The sequence below is a fragment of the Thamnophis sirtalis genome, unplaced genomic scaffold (genome assembly GCF_051295495.1).
Source record: "Thamnophis sirtalis isolate CommonGarterSnake01/CBP01778 unplaced genomic scaffold, rThaSir2_p1.2 scaffold_13, whole genome shotgun sequence".
In the NCBI taxonomy this organism is placed as follows: domain Eukaryota; kingdom Metazoa; phylum Chordata; class Lepidosauria; order Squamata; family Natricidae; genus Thamnophis; species Thamnophis sirtalis.
Window position 1 is genome coordinate 28,027,490 of NW_028261393.1, and position 17,176 is coordinate 28,044,665.

The following is a 17,176-nucleotide window of genomic DNA, read 5'->3' on the forward strand; positions in this document are numbered from 1 at the left end:
CACACCCACAATGCAATGCCCCCTGACCACCCCCGTGCATGGGTATGTGACCACCACCCCTGCTAATGTGTGCACGATGGGGGGGGGGTTTGCCCTCCCCATGCTCCGGAGGCTTTCCTCCTGAACTCGGGAGGCCCTCTGGAGGCTGGAAACACACTCCATTTTTTGGCACCAGGAGGCCTCAGAGAAGGCCTCCGGAGACCAGGGGAAGCCGTTTTCACCCTCCCAGAAGTTCCAGACTTCCAGAAATTCCATTTTTTGCCCTCCCCAGGCTCTGGAGGCTTTCCTCGAGCCTCTGGGAGGGTGAAAACAGCCTCCCCTGGGTTTTGAAGGCCTTTGGGAGGCTGGAAACACGCCTGTTTCTGATCTTCCGGAAGTCCTGTTTTTCGCCCTCCCCAGGCTCCAGAGACTTTCCTGAGGCCTGGGTAGAGCGAAAAAGGCCTCCCCTGGCCCTCCATAAGGCCGAAAACCATCTGGCCAGCGCATGCATGCACACTGGAGCTGACGGCTCTCATGCCAGCAGAAATGGCTCCGGGTGACACCTGTGGCATGCGTGCCATAGATTCGCCATCACACACCTATACCATTCCAGAGAAATGGCTTCTCTTCTTGAAAACCTCGGCACTAGAGCACCCACAACCTCTGAAGGTAACTTCTGTTCCACTGGTTAATTGTTCCCACTGTTAGAAAGTTTCCTCTTAATTCCAGGATCTCTGCCTGGTTTTATGCCTCTCCCCCTGGAAAAGAGATAAAGCTTCAGTCGTACCATGCCTTCCTGCCTGGTTTGTCTTTGTTCTTTTTGGCTGCCTCTTCTAAAAAAGGGAAGAAAGAGGACATGGGAGAACTACAGACTAGTAAGTCTGACTGATTCCTGGGAAAATTCCAGCCAGAGATCAAAAGAAATAGCCCCCTCCAAGATACAACTTGAAAGGATACTTCCAGCAGACAGAGTCAATGAATTGACACCTCTAGTCAAACTATCCTGATCTCCTATGTTGATGGGATCACCACCTTGATAGGCTGTCAACATAACATATCTTTGCTTCAGAAAATTGTTTGACAAAGTGCCAGGAGGTTCTTCTTTCCAATAGTGAGTCTGAAGGATGACAGAAGAGCCTTTTGGGTGAATTGATTGTTTATTGCTTTACAATGTGATGAAAAAAAAAGGTTACTTTTCTCTCTCTCCCTTCTCTCCCAGCTGTCTCTGCCTTTCAGTTTTAGCTTCTGGGCATCCGTCCAATTTAGCACCTGCAATGCGCTCCAGTCATGGGAGCTCTGGATGCTTCTCAGAATACTACACGATAAAAAAAAAAATTCTCTCCCTTCCTTTCCCTGCCCAGAGTTGACACAGATTAGTTGTCCTTCCTATCTTTGGAGATGAAAATTGGTGGATTGTGCCCCAGGCTAGATACCTCCAGGAGAAGCAATTCTCCTGACCTCCAGGAGAAGCAATTGGGAAGCAAGCACAGAGGATGGGCATAACAGATTCCTCTCTCCCCATTTTCCCATTGCGGTCTTTCTCTGTGGCTGCTGGGGCCGTGGCTGGTCCTGTTGAAAGGATCTGGAGCTCTTCCCCGCTGGCCTTGATGCTTGTGGCTCTCACATGGGTGTTTATTTCCAGGTGCCCGACTTCCTTCTTTCTGATACAGAGGCAGCCTTTGGAATAAATGCACAGATGCATGTTTAAGCTGAGCCTTCAGTTGCTTTCTCCCCCTAGCACCTGTAAAAAGAAACATACCATATTTTTGGAGTATAAGATGCACCTCCCCCCCTAAAAGAGCGTGGAAATGTTGGTGCATCTTATACACTGAATTTAGCCATTTTTGGCCTCCCGAAGCCCCGCCCCAGCATCCCATTTTTGCAAAAATTGTGCCAATTTTTTTGCAAAAATGTGGGCATTTTTGCCTTACCCCAGGCCTGCTGAAGCCTGCAGAGTGCTCCTGGGGGCCGGGGAAGACAAAAACTTTTTTTCTTACTTACCTCTTTGAAATCGTGATGTGTCTTATATCCCGGTCCGTCTTATAGTCCCAAAAATACGGTACATATGCTGATCTCCTGCTTGGTCTTCAGATTTTTCCCCAAAGCCAAGTGTGTATGTACAGGAAGGCATGCCTTGTGTTGGGAGGCCCAGGTGGTTTCAGTTTAGCTGCCCCATCTCACTAGACACCCCAAAGCAAGCTAGTTAAGTAAGAACTGGAGGCATGAGAATGAAGTGCATTCTCATGCACTTCATTCTGGCTGAAAATCATTTTCAAAGAGTGCCAATCAATTATGCCTCAACATCCTGGAGAAAACTATTCGGGGTGGGATGTGTGCCACAAAGATCTGTCCTGGGCACTCTGTTGTCCCATAGTTATTAATGAAGAAACGACAAAATTAGATGCTACCTTAGAAAGAAATAAAATTGACAATAAGGTTAGAGAAAATAAAATGAATTTGAAAAATGCAAAGTTCTTCACTTAGGAAACACAAATAAATGCACAGATGTAGGATGGAAGATACCCTGTTTGGAAACAATAATTGTGAAGGAGAAAGGGAATATACCCAAACTAGCAATGAGCCAGCAGTAGGATGGGTCTCTAAAAAGGCAAATGCAAATTCTGTCTGCTTCAACTCAAACACAATTTTGAAATTGCAGGAAGTAACTATTCTACCATATTTCACTTTGAGCATATCCCCTCTCCGGTCCAATGTCCAGTTCCAGGCACCATTTTCTAAGGAAGATTTAAGACATTGGGATAGGGTCAATGATGAGCACTGATAATGATCAATGGCTGAAAAATAAGTTCAACAAGAGAAGCCGAAGGAGTTTCAGGTGTCCTATTTAGCTTTGAGGAAGGTAAGTAGCATCTTCCAATATGCCAAAAGGTATCATGTGAAAAATGGTCATGTCCTGTCTTTCTGTCTTGGAAGATTCCAGGACACGGGACAATGGATTTGAGTTAAAGGAAGGCTGATTATGAAATCCTCTCTGGCAGGACAAACAGTTTGAGAATGGAACCAACAATCCAGGGAATGTGTAGTTCCCCTTCTCTGAATATGCTCAGATGTGGACAGCGGTCAGTTGGGGCTGCTTGGATGGCCTTAATCCCCTCTCTGGGATTCTACTATGGGATAAGGTTTTGATGCCCATTAAGGCTCTGGAGTCTTCTTTGTTTTGAGCGAGAAATGATTAGCAGATGCTTCAATTACAAAGGAGAAAGTACCAAGGAATGGCTTTCTTCCCTGACTGTTTCTCTTGGTCATTCAGCAGCTCTGTGTGCCATGTTGGTATACAAATTATGCTTCTGCTTCCCTCTCCCTCAAATCACTTGGAGGGGCGAGTGCATTTTATGGAGTGGAAGGCATCTGTTGGTGAGATCTTCCTGCTAATGAGCTCTCAGTGGCTTTCTTCTTTCACCTTTCTCTCTCCTTGTCTCTTATTTATGAAGGCTGTTGGCTGTTGGTTCTATACAGAAAAGCCTCTGAGCTGTCACTGGTTTTCCTCCTTGTGAAATTTCTCCTCCTGAAAAGAATTAGCGGTAGTAATTGCTGGTGCAATAAAGTACATCCTTCCATCCGCTACTTTTTCCTTTAAAGTGTGCTTTTCCTGACCATGGCAAATTACCCGCTTGTTGTAAAGCAAAAAGGGATCGGTGGGCTTCCCCATTGCTTCCCTTTTGCGGATCCACATAATCTTCAAGATTTACTGAATGGTGGGAATTTTCCTTCCAGATTTTCATAAACAAAAAAAATGGGACTGTTCATCCAAAACTTCCACTAGAGGAAGAAGAGGAGGAGATCCAGAACATTCTACCCTAGCTCCATCTTTGTTCTCACAATATTAATCCCAGATCAAATGCCAGACATGGCCACAGTTTTACCCTTGCTTCTTGGTGGGGACTTGATCTGTCAGCTGGGCTTGGCCATCACACTGCTGTGACTTCTACTGGTGTTTCTTGACATGACATCAGGGCTGCATGTTCTAGTGCAAGCATCTGTTGGCCTTAGGGCAGACAGAACCAGATGTTGCTGTGACCACATCTCCCAGCTTCCCTAAGCATCCCTCACTGCTACCACCCAACTTCTTCAATCTTGGAAGTCCTCTCTCACCATGTCTTCTTGGCTGTGTTGTGGAAAGACCAACCAGTTTCTACTGCCTTCATTCTCTTGTGTTTCAGATCTGTTTTTTATGGTACTGTTTTTGATAGGTTGGATTGTTTTTTCCCTTTGTGTAAAAGCGGATGCAAAAAATGAGTTAAGTAGTTCTGCTTTTTCTCTGTTGCTTGTCACGTTCTTGACACTTTCTCCCACTAATGGACCAATCATTTCCTTGACTTTTTTCTTGTTTTTTACATGTTGACAGAAACCTTGTTTGTTAGTTTTGACTTTTGTTGCAAATCTTAGTTCATTTTGAGCTTCACTTTATCTTTGCAGGCATGGGCTATTTGCTGATATTCTGCCTTAGTTATGTGCCCCCCCCCTTCCACTTTTTATACTTGTCCGATTTGTCTTTCAATTTATCAGGAAGTTCTTTATGCAGCCATGCTGGTTTCTTTTGAGAGCTGCTATTTTTCTTATTTATTGGTATTGTGATAGACTGGACTTTTATAATCTCACTTTTCAATTCCCAAGCTTCTTGAGTTGTTTTCCCCATCAGGATTCTCATCCATGGAATCTTCCCAAGCTTTCTCTATGTTTATTGAAATTAGCTACCTTAAAGTCCAAGACTAGTTTGACTTTGTTCTGTTGCTTGTGCTTGCATAAAGTTGAATTCCAATATTGCACGATCCCTCTCTCCCAAAGTTCCTGTAGCTTCAACATCTTCTATCATTTCATCTCTGTTAGTGAAAATTAAGTCCAATATGGCTGATCCCCTTGTTTTCCTGTACTTTTTGGGAGATAAAGTTGTCTGCTAGGTTTGTCAGAAACCTGTTGGATTTTCTACTTGTTGAGGAGTTTGTCTCCCAATTGATTTCAGGGTAACTAGTCCGCCATTACTATTGTGATGTGCTTCCTACATACCCTAGTTAACTGACTAGCAAAAAGGTCATCTATTTCACCTGTTTGGTTGGGTGGCCTATAGTATACACCTATGGCAATGTCACCCCCCCCCCCTTTAATATTGACCCAAATGCATTCAAGACAGTTTTCATCATTGTGCTCTATTTCTGTAGAGATGTAATTATTTTTTATATATAGTGCAACTTGACCTCCTCTTTTATTTGGTCTATTTCTTTTAAATAATTTAAATCCCTCTAGCTGTATGTACCATTTGTGGGTTTCATCCCACCAAGTTTCTGTAATGGCACCAATATCATATCTACTCTCATTTATATGATATATATTTATTAACCTTGATTGAATAAGATTTAAAATCATGAACTGGAGGCTACAATATATGAAGAATGGTTGTAGGAATTGTGTATTTGTAACCTAATGAAGAAAAGTAATAGGTGTATCATGATAGCAATGTTCTGATATCTAAGAAGAGGAGGTCAACTTATTCTCCAAAGCACCAGAAGGCAGGACAAGAACAATGGATGAAAACCTGTCAAGGAAAGATACAACCTAGAAATAAGAAGGAATTTCTTGACAACGAGAACAATTAATCAGTTGCCTTCAGAAGCTGTGGTTGCATCATCACTGGAGGCTTTTAAGAAGAGATTGGATAGTCATTTCTCTGGAATGGTAGAGTCCCCTGCTTGAGCAAGGGGTTGGACTAGAAGACCTCCAAAGTTTCTTCCAACTCTCTTACTCTATTCAATTCTAGACCAACCCTAGAATATTTGTTTTATATTCTTTTTTTTTTGCTTTTAAAAATCTTGATGTTTATTCTCCTTAAATGGTGTTCCAAAACCTAATTTCATTTTCTCATGATCTTTTCTCAGGAACTCCTTCATGGGAATAACATATCTTTTTTTTAAATATGAAAGTTGACCAATGTACTCTTCTGGTTTTAGTTGTTAAGAAACCAGCTGAGTTCATCTTTTCCCATATTGTCATTTTTAAATCCATAACTCAAATAGCTTGAGTCTCAGTTGTATCCTCTTCTATCTCCTCTTTTAAACTCAGTTTTTAGTAGCAGATAAAGTGAAGATAAATTCCTGACTGCCCTGTGCAAAATGTCTTTGAATTCTTCCAAAGTTAAATCTGTTCTTATTAGGGATCACTTCTTAACTCTTGCACCCTTAATATCTTTCTGTTTGCATTAAGTGTCCAGCCTTCAAAGTCTCTCTTATCATGTTTAATCCACATTTTCCCATGGGGAGATTTCCTATACTTAGATTCAAAATCTTCACATATTTTAAATGTTAAACAAACCTAGGGTGACCAGACATCCTGCATCTGGCGGGACAGGCACGACTTTTCATAATTTTTCCCGCTGTTCTCAAAAAACCCCACTTTATTTTGGCGCTCGCTCGTTCCGTTCCCCCATCTATTCTATCTACACTAAAAATCTAAGCCAGCCCAGCCTGCCGCTCACTGATTGGCCTGGAATCCAGCCAATCACTGAGCTGGCTGGGATGGAAAACTTTAAGCACTCTTTAAGAGAAAAGACTCTTTAAGAGAAAAGAGTCTGGAATTTAGCCCGGCCACCATCCATCTGCATTACAGGAAAGCGATAATAACGCACTGAGCATTAATCTCGTGGAGCCTCCAGAGAACACCAGGGCTACGGAAGGAGGCAAAAGACGCTCCGAAGCAAATCGCCTTTCTCCTCTCGGCACTCACCATTGCTGCGCTCAATATTAATCGATAAGCCAGGCTGAAGGCACTTGTAAATGTTGGCATCCAGGACACCAGAAATAATTTTCTGGCCTTTTTCGCTGTGGTCATTAACTAAAATGTTCATTTGAAAGGCTGCTTTTAATCGGAAAAACATCATGGATTACGATCATGTGGCTGTGAACACCACAACAGATCTAAATCTGACATACTTGACATGCAGTCACGTGGCCACAGGGAATGGATGGGCACAACCATTTATGATGGCCAGGAGTGCATCAGAGACCGTAAAGCAGCCCTTCCATGGCCGTTGTACTTCAAACAGTTCTAAAACAGCCAGTCTTTAAGTTGTCCATGACACAATAATAGAGACAAGTAACGGACCAGGAGCACCTTCCTGTAATGGGCAGGTAAACAACTTCCAGTGAAATGGTAGGGATGGGACAAAATGGCCTTAAGCTAATACTCTCTTCCACTCAAATGCACGATGAGTATTTATCACTGTGTTGAAAACTTCTCCTTACTTTTCCACAGGGACCTCCTGGAAAACCAGGCCCTCCTGGTCCTTCTGGACAGAAAGTAAGTGGGACACTGTTGGAAGGGAACATCAGCATCTTCTCCTAAGACAGTGATGGCTAAACTTTTCCGGTCTGAGTGCCCAAAGTGCATATGTGCACACATGCATGTGTGCACTCGCGAATCCCCAAAATGCAGTATGCATACCCCCATGCATTCACACCCGTGCATGTGTTGCAACCCCCTGCATGTGCCCCATCCTGTGTATGTCCATGTTGCCCCCTGCATATGCCCTGCACCCCCACGCATGTATGCCTGAACCCTCCTGCACATGCTCTGCGCCCTGTGCATGCAAACGCAACCGCCCGCATGGACACTGCTCCCTGTGCATGCACACACAACCCCCACACATGCCCCGCCTCCACACATGCACATGCAACCCACGCATCCACTTTGGGTCTCTGCCACGCATGCATCCCACCCCCGTGCATGCGGGGCAGAGAGCCAAAGTCCAGTTGGCCAGCGGGAGGCACGTGCACATGCAAAGTGGAGCTGAACTAAGGCAATGGCTTGCATGCTATCCGAGAGGGCGCTGCGGGCCACCTCTGACATAGGTTTGCCATCATGGTCGTAGGACAACCTTGCATGGAATTGTTCTGTCTTCTTTTAGGGGGACCATGGCACTCCAGGAGAGATGGGTCACCCTGGAGAGAAAGGCAGAGCGGGGATGCCGGGAGGCCCAGGAAAAAGTGGTGAGATGGGCCCCATGGGCCCCCGGGGGACACCCGGGGAGAGAGGACATCCTGGCGCACCTGGGCCTGCTGGGAACCCTGGGAACCCAGGATTGCCGGGAACGACGGTAAGAACTGGGGCAAAGACAAGGAGAGGCATGGCATGGAATGGGCAGCTGGACTACTAAGTCCATCATTCTGGCTCAGTCTGAAAGTAGATGCAGTTAGAAATGTCATCTGTATGTTTAGATGGGTTCTAAGAGGTGCCACCAGTGGTTGACATTCACTTGAAAGCAGGGGTGGGCTTCAAAAATTGCAGCAATGAGGTTTGCTGCCTCATTGCTGGGTGGGCATAACCATGGTGGGTGTGGCCTAGTCAGCCTCCTGCACTACGGCAAGGGGGGCATTTTTCACCCTCCCCTGGATCTGAGGATTTCCTTGTGCTTCAGGAGGGCGAAAACTGCTTTCCCCAGGCTCTGGGGGTCCTCCGGAGGCTGAAAGCAGGCCCATTTCTGGACTTCCAAAACCTCCAGTAGGCCCATTTCCCCCCCCACTCTCTGAGCCTCCATGCGGGCCCTGCACTTATCTGGCATGACGAATGGACCATGTGGAGACTCCTGGGAGGGGAGGGGCAGGAGAGGTGGGGCATGGTGGGCATGGCCAGCCAGGGGTGGCATTTGGGGGTTTGCCGAACTGGGCAGAATCCTAGCTAAAGAATCGGCCAAACCCGTACGAACGCCCAGCAGCCCACCCCTGCTTAAAAGAGATGTTCATACAACTTCACTGATGCACAAGGTGTCAAAAAGTGCTTCTCGGTTTCTTCTGCAGTACAGAACTGCTGTGGAAACCCAGTGCAATTCAGAGCTTCTAATCTGCAAATGCAACCACTCCAAGTTGCTGAATCCTTCCTGAGGTTATGTAGGGGAGGGGTTACTTGTCCAGGATCCGTGACTGAGCAGCCCCAGAGGGTCCCACAAAGCATTGCTTCTCAAGGATGAGAGGAAGTTGAAATAGCAGCATGCTGGGAGATTGATTATGGTGACCCTCAGCAGCCATTCCTTCAGCTAGGGAAAAGAACAAGTGGGGAAGGAGGAAGATGCCGATGGCGGAGCTTGTTCTGACCTAGGCTTCCTCAGACAGTAAAAAGCACACACTTAGCAATCCACAGCTTGTAATGAGTCATAAATAGTTTGTAAAGAATCTGACAGAATCTGCCACAGTCTTTCAGGATAGGATGATAAGCACCCACCTTTATCTTCCTTGAAATGCTGCCAAAGACCTAATTGGCAATTAGCTTTGCAAGGCCACACGGAGCACAGTGTCAAAAAAGAGCTTTAGAGTTTAAACTGACCAGAAAAAATTAAAGTTGCTTCGTGCAAAGAAAGGCTCATTTGCCTTTGCTCCTCCTTTATGTCTTCTGGGAGGGGCCAATCATCTCCAAGCCTTACTCCTGAGTCGCCCCTTTTGTCTCAACTGTTTTTGCATTTTGGCAGCTGTGCGCATGTGTGCACTAGAAACAAGCTCCCCCTGTTCCTCTGCCTCGCTGATGTCCAACTCCAGAGGCTCTGGAGGCAGCACATAATTCCCAGATGGCCTGGCCCCCTCTGTGCCTCCGATGCAGAGCCCTCGTCCGAGCCTTCCCCAGACTCCAGGACTGGCTCATGTCCTCCCCACCATCTTCATTGTCCGACTCAGCTGCCAGAATGCAATAGGGCTGGAAGAGCCAAGGTGGCGCAGTGGTTAAATGCAGCACTGCAGGCTACTGCTAGATCAGCAGGTCAGCGGTTCAAATCTCACCGGCTCAGGGTTGACTCAGCCTTCCATCCTTCCGAGATGGGTAAAATGAGGACCCAGATTGTTGGGGGCAATATGCTGACTCTCTGTAAACCGCTTAGAGAGGCCTGAAAGGCCTATGAAGCGGTATATAAGTCTACTGCTATTGCTATATTGCTATTGCTATTTGCTCCTGGGAGATTTTCTGGAGCTTGTGGGAATGGCTGCATGTGGGGTGAAGCTGAGTGTGTGAAAGCGGTCAAATGGGACAGGCTAACATGCAACATAAGGCAGAAATTGACTTCTGTTTTTCCCCCTTCCATGTTTTTCTCACCAGGGAGATGCCATGACCAGATCAGGATGTTCATCAGAGAGGAGTTGCAAAAAATGTTTGATGGTGGGTGATGAGAGCAGATTAAGAGCAAGGGGGAAGCACAGGGTATCTCTGTCCAGGTTAGAGACCTAGAAAACCAAGCAGAATTAGTTTAGAGTGTTAGGAAATGAGTCACGTTATGATGCCAGATCTGGAAGCTGAGAGTATTTCCTACCCCAAACCCCACCATAGAGAAGGTCATTTCAATTCTGCTCAATTTCTTTCTTTCTTTCATTCATTCATTCATTCATTCATTCATTCATTCATTCATTCAATTTCTATAACTGTCCATCTCAAATCAATGACTCTAGGTGGCTTCCAATTCCAAAACTATAAAAATAATTAAAACAATAAAAGCATTTTAAAAACAATAAAACATTCAAAATAAATACCCCAAAAGGTTAAATCGTGGCAACTGGGTCAAAAATTTAACCTTTTTAGGTGCTTTTAGCCTGGATGATAGAGTCTTAGTTTACATATTCAAAAGTAGCCCAGAAACTTAATCAGTTATGAATAAAGCCGAATGATGAGGCTCTTAACAAATTCAGCATCCCAGACTAAAGGAACCAGTGGTGGGATTCAAATAATTTAACAACTGGTTCTCTGCCTTAATGACCAACTGGGTGGGTGGGGCTTGGTGGTCATGTGACTGGGTGGAAGTGGCCAACTCAACATCACTCACGTCAATGGGCGCTTTGCTTTAGCTGTTACAATGCAATAAAGGTTAACTGGAGAGGCAGTTTCTGTAAGCAGGGCAATAAAGATGAGGCTAGAAACAACACCAGAATTTTTTCTTCCTGTCTTCCTTACAGGATTAGCCCTGTAAAGTGGGAAAAAAAACCCTGAGATTTCTTCCAAAAACCAGTTCTCCCAACTGCTTAGAAAGTTAACAAACGGCTCTTCCGGATAGGTGCGAACCGGCTGAATCCCACCACTGAAAGAAACGTAGCCAGGTTTTTAAAGCCTTCTGAAAGGCCAACAGGGTTGAGGTCATTCTAGTCTCCAAGGGGAAGATATTCTGCAGAGCAGGGGTCACTGCAGAAAAGGCCTGTCTTCATCCCCACCAGTGCACATTCTTTGGCTGACGGGATCTGCAGCATGCCCAATCCGCTAGATCCAATTGGACAGGTGGAAACTCTTGGAAAAAGATAATCCTTCAGGTAATCCAGTCCCAAGACATGTCGAGCTTTAAAGGTGACAACCAGCATCTTGAGTTGTACCCGGATTATGCCAGTAAACCAATGCAGCTCACATAGCAGCAATTTTACACGTGCCGTATATCCATCACCATTTACTATCTGTACAACCACGTTCTCATCAGTTGAAGCTTCTGAATGCTCTTCAGGGCAGCCTCATGTAGAGCACATTGGAGTATTAATGCAATGCCTCTTTTCCACCTGGGACATCTGGAGCAGATTTGGTCTTGCAAGCTTCTTTATCACAGCATCCAAGCAAGGAAAACCCAAGCAATTTGTTTGCGTAAGGCCTTGAAAGCCCTATAAGGAAATTATGCATTTTCATCTATTTCAGTGCCTTCTTCTAAGGGTGTGTTCAGAATTCCTGCTAGATGGGTCCTCTGCAGCAGAGTTGGGTCAAAAGAGTTGAGAAAAAGACCACACCTATGTAATCAAAACCTTGCTCTGTCTTACGTTTTTTCAACCATTAAAAGGAAGTGAAACTTCGATGACACATTCACAGCTATCATCTTGACTTTCCTTTTTCTTTTAAATATACTTTTATTATATACATAGAAGTATATCAAACACAGTGTGACCGTCCTCGCGTTTCATCCGCCATAGAAACCAAAGTGAAAGACAAATAATATTTCTACTACTTACACAGTGCTAATCTTATTCAATTATGTTTGACAAACATATTCATTCTAATACATATATATCTCGTTTCAGGTCTACTTAGCCTAATTTTTTTTGTGTTCCGACTACCACCTCGTGTTTCCAGCCATTGATAAAATCTATTCCACAAGTCATAATATTCTGTCTCTCCTTCGTTTTTTAATTCTAACATCAGTCTTATCTATTTCTGTGCATGTTAATATCTTCCTTATTATCTCCTTTTCTGAAGGGGTGTTTTCACTTTTCCATTGCTGTGCATACACCATTCTTGCTGCTGTTAGGATGTGAAGTATTAGGTATATTGACCCTTTGCTACAGCCTTCTGTAATAATACCTAATAGAAATAATTCTGGCTTGAACTCTATACATTATCCAACCATTTTTTCTACCCACATCTGAATTTGTCAGCCCAAATCGCCTTGCTTTTTTACAGGTCTACCACATGTGGTAGTATGCGCCTGGTGATTGTTTATATTTCCAACGTGTTGGGGATGGGTTGCTAAACATTTTATCCAATCTTGCCGGGGGGCGGGGGGATTCCACCTGTAGAGAATTTTATAGATTCTCTTTGTATGATGTGGCTAATGTCAATTTCAGATTTCATTCCCAGAGTTTTTGCCAATTGTCTAAATCAATGTTGTATCCAAAATTTTTAGCCCATACGACCATGGTCTCCTTAACTTGTTCTTCCTTCATTTTGTAGTCTAGTAAGTATTTATATATTATCCTTATCAATTTATCATCAGTCCCCACTCTGTCTTACGTTTCTCCAACCATTAAAAGGAAGTGAAACTTCAATCACATGTCCACAAGCTATCATCTTGACTTTCCTGATCACCACCCTGCAGATCTTTCCTTACCACTCTAGCTGATAAATCACTATTTTTTTTAAAAAAAAAAATCAATAATATTCAATAGCCCATCTTTCTTTGGAGATCCTGAGGATCTTTCTTTCTTTCTTTTAACTGTTCAAAAGGAGAAAATAAATGAAAGCTAAGAATAGCATGATCAGGGTCAGAATTCAGACTTATTATTCCTCAAGCTTTTTCACCACTACCACAGGCACTCTTGAAAATAAAGAAAGAGAGAAAATGCTGAGGAAAGCCCTGTTTGGCAAGGCAATGGAATGTCAGCATTCCAAATAACATCCAAAATTAAATCAGAGTCCAAGGCAAAATATTGCTCTAAGTTGCAATTCTAAGAACTGACTGCAGGCCTGACAGCTGAAACATATGAGGAACGGTTGCAGGAACTGGGTATGTCTAGTTTAATGAAAAGATGGACCAAGGGAGACATGATAGCAGTCTTCCAATATCTCAGGGGTTACCACAAAGAAGAGGAAGTCAAGCTTTTATCCAAAGCACCTGAGGGTAGAACAAGAAACAATGGGTGAAAACTAATGAAGGAGAGAAGCAACCTAGAACTGGGGAGAAATTTCCTGACAGTTAGAACAATTAATCAGTGGAACAACTTGCCTCCAGAAGTTGTGAATGCTCCAACACTGGAAGTTTTTAAGAAGATGTTGGATAATTATTTGTCTGAAGTGGTTTGGATTTTGGATTTTATTTGGATTTTAACTTTATTTATATGCCGCCCTTTTCCCTGAGGGGACTCGGGGCGGCTCACAATCCAGGGGAAGGGAAAAACAGAACAAGATACCGTACACACATAAAGACAATACATCATTAAAAAGCGCAACAGTCATACTATTCGGGTGGGGTTGAAGTCTTTAGCCCCAGGCCTGTTGGGACAGCCAGGTTTTTAAGGCTATGCGGAAGGTCTGGAGGGTGGTGAGGGTACGAATCTCCATGGGGAGTTCGTTCCATAGGGTTGGAGCAGCCACCGAGAAGGCTCTCCTCCGGGTAGTTGCCAGTCGACATTGACCGGCTGATGGAATTCAGAGGAGGCCTAATCTATGGGATCTTATCGGCCTAGTGGAGGTAATTGGCAGTAGGCGGTCTCTCAAGTACCCAGATCCAATACCATGAAGGGCTTTAAAGGTGACAACAAGCACCTTGAAGCGCACCCAGAGATCAACAGGTAGCCAGTGCAGCTCGCGGAGGATAGGTGTTACGTGGGTGAAACGAGGTGCACCCACGATCGCTTGCGTGGCTGCATTCTGGACCAACTGAAGTCGCCGAATGCTCTTCAAGGGCAGCCCCATGTAGAGCACATTGCAGTACTCCAGCCTAGAGGTCACAAGGGCACGAGTGACTGTTGTGAGAGCCTCCCGGTTCAGGTAGGGGCGCAACTGGTGCACCAGGCGAACCAGGGCAAATGCCCCCCTGGTCACAGCTGACAAGTGGTGTTCAAAAGTCAGCTGTGGGTCCAGGAGGACTCCCAAGTTGCGGACCCTATCTGAGGGGTGTAGTATTTGACCCCGCAGCCTGAGAGATGGAACACTTGGCCAATTATTGGGAGGGAAGCACAGCAGCCACTCGGTCTTATCTGGATTGAGTACAAGCTTGTTAACCCCCATCCAGTCTCTAACAGCCTCAAGGCCCTGGCTCATCACGTCCATCGCTTCATTGAGTTGGCATGGGGCGGACAGATACAGCTGTGTATCGTCCGCATACTGGTGGTATTTTATCCCGTGCCGTCGAATGATCTCGCCCAGCGGTTTCATGTAGATATTAAAAAGTAGGGGGGACAGGACCGAACCCTGTGGCACCCCATATGTTAGGGGCCTAGGGGTCGATCTCTGCCCTCCGACTAACACCGACTGCGACCTGTCCGAGAGGTAAGAGGAGAACCACCGTAAAACAGTGCCTCCCACCCCCACCTCCCGCAGTCGTCACAGAAGGATACCATGGTCGATGGAATCAAAAGCCGCAGAGAGGTCAAGGAGCACCAGGATGGAGGCTTGTAGGGTTTCTTGCTTAAGCAGGGGGTTGGACTAGAAGACCTCCAAGGTCCCTTCCAACTCTGTTATTCTATTCTATTGTAGTTTCTCAGGGGAACATACCTGCTCCCAAAGTTCCCTTTAAGGCAGTGGGTCTCAACCTTCCTCATGCCGTAACCCTTTAATACAGTTCCCCATGTTGTGATGACCCCCAACCATAACATTATTTTATGTTTTCTGTATTTTTTCGAAAATATGTGTTTTCCGATAGTCTTAGGCGACCCCTCTGAAAGGGTCATTCAACCCCTAAAGGGGTCCCGATCCACAGGTTGAGAACCGCTGCTTTAAGGGTTTATCTTCTGTGTCTATTCAACAGTGACAGAGAAAGTCCTTTCCCCACCCCCAAAAAAACAGGCTTCCCCATTTCCTCCCCTCACGATTTCCTGTCCACCCCTTGAGCAGCAGAGCAAACAATGGCTCCCTTCTCTTTCCTGCAGAACGGATTCAGTACTACACTTCCCGACTGCCCCTGTCACCGGTGGAAGTCCTTTCCCAGCCAGGGAGACCAGGATCACCTGGGAAAGATGGAACTCCAGGGCGGCCAGGTCCTCCTGGTTCTCCAGGATTGCCTGGACAAATTGGAAGGGAAGGCCGGCAAGGTGTGCCCGGCATGAGAGGTAAGCCTTGTCACTCCTCCTTTGGATAGAAGTACCCTGTTTTCCTGAAAATAAGACCTCCCTGGATAATAAGCCCAATCAGGCTTTTGAGCGCATGCACTAAAATAAGCCCTACCCCCGAAAATACGCTTCCCCTAAAATATTTAAACACATGTGCAGCCGGACCCCACCATTTCCTGAGGGGGGAATGGGGGGAACATGCCTCATGCACCCCACATGCACCTGCCTCCACGCGGAACAACTTTGCAGAGGCCGCTCCTGCAAATCTTAGCTATTGCGGCCCTTTTCTTAGTGGCGGCCACAAGAAGAGCGGCAGGCACAGTGATGCTAGGATTGGCAAGAGTGTGCCAGAAACAGAGAGAGAACTTCCAGCCCTCTCTGGATCAGCTGATCCGTGGCCCAAGGTTAAGGGGCCTCCTGCATCTGAAAAATAATAAGACCTCCCCAAAAATAAGTCCAAGCACTTATTTCAGAGGTCAAATGAAAATAAGAACCTGTCTTATTTTTGGGGAATCACGGTAGATTTGGAGATGCACATAATAGATCAGCGTTTCTTCACTTTGGTAACATTTAAGATAGGTGGACTTCAACTCCCAGAATCTTTCAACCAGCATTAAAGTTGTCAAGCTTGGAGAATTTGAACCTTGATTGGCTTTTCCATGGCTCTGCAAATGGTTTAAATTTAGGCGATGGGCAAAATCAGAAGCCAGGTTAAGCAGGTGACAACTCAGCCAGTAGATTCATGTCATCTGGATGACACATCAGCAGGAGTCCCCAAATTTGGGGTGTGCCTGGGTTTTATAACTTTGTCCCAGAAAGTTCCTGAGATGAATACTTTATCCCAGTTGGGCAAGAATGTGGTCACAGCTCTAAACAAGGACAAAGAAGACTCTTCGCAAAACTTTTCAGAAGTAGCCTGATGTGGTAAATGGATGGAGGCTTCGGTAAATTCATTTTCATGTTTTCTCCCTCAATGCAGGTGAGCCCGGAATCAAAGGAGAAAAAGGAGACAAAGGGACTGGAATCATGGGGGAGACAGGAGCACCAGGCCCTCCAGGAAAATTTGGTTTCCTTCTAAGTCAGAGGTCAGCAACCCGGGGCTCTGGAGCCGCATGTGACTCTTTCATCCCTCTGCTGTGACTCCCTGTCACTCAAAATATACGTCACAACCAGAGGTGGGTTGCTTCCGGTACAGCCTGGTTCGGCCTGGATCAGGCAAACTGGTAGTAGCAGTGGCGGGAGGCTCTGCCCACCCGCCCAGACATCACACATGCATGCATGAGCGAACCAGTAGTAAAAAAATGGAAACCCATCACTGGTCACAATCGCCAATGTGCAACATTCACAGGCATGGAATGTATTGAGCTTTTTGACCAGTGGTGGGTTGCAGATGGTAGGCCCCGGTACGGACGTACCAGAGCCTGCCCGGAGCATTGGATACCATTCCGGTACGATGCTCCGGAGGGCCCACCCACCTGCCCAAGCTCCTTACCTATCCTTTAAGCCTTTGGTGCTTCCACGCATGTGCATGGCGCGTATGACGCCTGCGCAACCCTCCGCCAAACAGCTGGAGCATCACAGAGGCTTGCGGACACGTCACAGGAGGTATGACGCATGCGCACCCCACGCACATCCATGTGGGTGACACCGAGCCCGTTCCAACCGTACTAGTTGGAACGGGATCCAGAACCAACCATTGTTTT

The 17,176-nt window shown here is 45.7% G+C and overlaps 1 long non-coding RNA gene across 1 annotated transcript; it reads left to right on the forward strand.

Annotated features, from left to right (window-relative positions):
* Positions 1–10,064: 10,064 nt before the first annotated feature.
* On the forward strand, positions 10,065–16,632 carry LOC148043108 (uncharacterized). The gene is made up of 3 exons (XR_015698296.1): positions 10,065–10,125; positions 15,294–15,473; positions 16,453–16,632. It is a non-coding gene; the product is annotated as an uncharacterized LOC148043108 (long non-coding RNA).
* The last annotated feature ends 544 nt before the right edge of the window (positions 16,633–17,176 follow it).